The 3,298-nt window shown below is 35.2% G+C and overlaps 1 pseudogene; it reads left to right on the forward strand.

Moving 5' to 3' along the window:
- The first annotated feature begins 253 nt into the window (after positions 1 to 253).
- On the forward strand, positions 254 to 1,180 carry LOC116860690 (annotated as a pseudogene).
- The last annotated feature ends 2,118 nt before the right edge of the window (positions 1,181 to 3,298 follow it).

The raw sequence follows: 3,298 nt of genomic DNA on the forward strand, positions 1-3,298 counted from the left end.
TTGAGAATTACAGTAATGTTTTTATAAATAAGACATGTTTGTCTTGACCTTAAGGTTCCTCTGAAGTGACTTTAACAATTCTTAACATTTACTTCTAGAACTAATTCTTCATTTCCTGAATATACTGCTGAGGGTGAACATACCTCATGGAGTCTTCTTAAAGTTCTCTTGTTTCCATCAAGCTTACAAATCATTGCAGTTCCCTTTTTAGCTGTGGAGGAGTCCATCCATAGGATCAGAGCCACTGATTATAATGATTACAAAGGAGACTATTTTAGGAGTATTCTTTCTCTCTCAAATTAGAATTGGTTTTATTGGACACATATTGCTACTAGTCCAGCTATATATAAAGACGCCTATAGATTTTATATTTACCCACTTAGCTTTAGCTAAATGTCATGACAATTCTTTTCAGTGGGGTTCCAGAAATAATGAATGCCTTTGGAGTAAGAAATTTTCTAGATGACAGTGACCGTAAGGCAGAGCTGTACATGTACAGAGTCACACCGGGTCTTTCTGTCTGCACCGCATCTTTTCTGAGTATTTTTCAGGCCATAATTATCACTCCCAGCAACTCTAGGTGGTCATGGCTCAAACTCCAAATCTCCACGTACGTTTTTCCTGCTCTCTTTTCTTTCTGGATCATCAACATGCTGATCTACATCCGTGTCATCATAACCACTGCAGTCCCCTTCAACACCACTGAAGTTGGACAAGTATATTCTCTGACATCTGTAATGGAAGAAAGTCTGATCAACTTCAGCAGGCTGCTTTTCTAGGGGGCATGGTCTTACGAGATTTCCTATGTCTGTTCCTCATGATCTGGACCAGAGTGTATGTGGTAAAACTCCTTTTCACACGTTGTAAGACAGTCCAGCATCTCCACAGCACCAGCCTCTGCCAAGACCCTCTCCTGAAACCCAAGTCACACACACAATCCTAGCACTTTATTTTCTTTTACTGGACTAACAGCTGCCTTACCATTTATATAATGTATAGACATAATGTACAAGGATTGGAAAACATCAGTATTTTTCTCTCCTGTTGTTATCCAGCTATCTGTCCTTTTGTGATGATCAAAAATGGTAACAGATGATCAATCGTGAACTGTGCTTTTGCATATATGAGGCAATCCTCTCAGAGGTCACACACTTTTCTGACACAAGGAGCATTTGATTAGAAGTGTCCACTCCACAAGTTTAGTGAGTTAAATTCTGGAAAAACATTAACAATTTATTACTTTGGACATTTCTTCAAATCATCCAGCTTAGTGAACACAGAAAATAAATGACCAGACACATGGAATGAACATGTTTGGGATTGTTGCACCTAGCCAGAGCACTCTTTGTCCTTACCTACAATGACAGTGAAAAATTCCTACTTATGATTATTTGGATACTCTTATTTCTAAGAATTCTTCCTTAATGTGACATATCTATCAGTTAAATGACTTACACTTGTTGGATTATTCTAGAAAGGCTTCATCAAGCAAAAATATTTTATAACTACACTGTTGTATACTTTGGACTCAAACAATACTTGAAATTACTATCTGCTGTTGATTATGTCTGGTTTAATCATGGAGAATGATGTAAGTGTAAATACAACCATACTTCCTTCACCCTGTGAATACTGATCATGATTCCCCAAAGCACAAAGGTATTCCTCCTCTTTGAACACTTTATAAAACCCACATGTTACCTTCTATTTGTACTGTTTTGTATCTATTTACATCACTAGAAGTATTTTTTGAATTCTTACACATTCTGTTTTGGGTAAGCACATTGTGTCAATAGCTAATATTTTTATCTGTGTAGTTCTATACTTTTATAAAAGTAACAAATCATATATCACAGTATGACATATTAGAAAATGTAAAAACATTTCTTGAAAGCAGCTGAAATTCTCAATAAAGTTCTTATAAACATTTTTAAAGTAATAACTGCTGAAATAAATATAACGTGAATCTGATGAAAAAAAGAGTGAGCTTCATGCTAAAAGTGCAGCTGCTCTCAGCACATGAGTGATTCTCACAGCACAGACTGCTTCAAAGCTCCTTGGGAAAGAGAAAACTGGAAATTGGAGACAGAGAACAGAGATTGGATCATGAGGTAACACATTTCAACTACATTCTTTTTACAATAGAAACAACTAATGCATAAGGACACTCAGGTTGAAATTAAAAAGGACAAAAATTATAGTAAGCCAACTGACATAATGATAAATTAAGCATATATAATATGAGACAAATTATGTAGTTATGATGGAGAGGTAACTATAACAATAAGGGGTTAAATTAACTCAGAAGAAATATCTGCCCTAAAATTGTGTATACTTAGAGTAACTCCATAAAAATTTAGTTCTTTTAGAATCTGAACTCACGTGACCATCAACTTATATAGGCTGCTATAAAAAAAAAGATGTTATACACAAATCCAATGGTAACAATGAATCAAAAACCTGTGTTAGATACAGAAACAATAAAGAGAAAGAAATTCAGGCATAACACTGAAGAAAGCCAATAAACCATGAGAGAAGAGAGGAAGAGAAGGAAACAGAGAAGAACTATCAAACAACCAGAAAACAATGAAGAAAATGGCAGTAAGTACATGCCTATCAACAAGTACCTTAAATGTAAATGAACTAACTTCTGCATCAAAGACAGAGGTTGGTTGAATGGATTTTTTTTTTTAAAGACTCGTCTATGCATTGCCTATAAAAGACTAATTTGGGACGTAAAGAACTATGCAGGTTGAAAGTGAAGAATTGGAAACATATTCCTTCAAATGAAAGTTTTTAAAAAGGGGGAGGAGTTTAGCATATTTTTATCCAACAAAATAGACTCTAAAAAACAAAGACTATAGCAAGAGACAAAGAAAGGCACTCCTTAGTATTAAGGCATCAATACAAGAAGATATAGCCATGGTAAATCTCTATGTGACCCACACAGGAGCATATAAATACATAAAGCAAGATGAAAACACTTAAAGGGAGAAGATGAGGGTAATAAATAACAGGAGGGGACTTCATTATCCCACTTGCACCAATGGACAGATCCTCCAGACAGAAAATCAACAAGGAAATGGTGGTTTTGAATGGCACATCAGACCAGATGGACACAGCACAGATATACAGAACATTTCATTCAAAAACAAGAATGCACATTCTTTTCAAGTACACAAGAAACATTTTCCAGAGTAGATCACATTAGGCCACAAAAGCAGTTTCTATGAACTTAAGAAGACTAAAATCATGTCGAGCACCATTTCTGATGATAACAGTATAAAACTAGAAATAA

Source organism: Lontra canadensis, unplaced genomic scaffold (assembly GCF_010015895.1).
Source record: "Lontra canadensis isolate GAN:19392208 unplaced genomic scaffold, GSC_riverotter_1.0 scaffold181, whole genome shotgun sequence".
Taxonomy (NCBI): Eukaryota; Metazoa; Chordata; class Mammalia; order Carnivora; family Mustelidae; genus Lontra; species Lontra canadensis.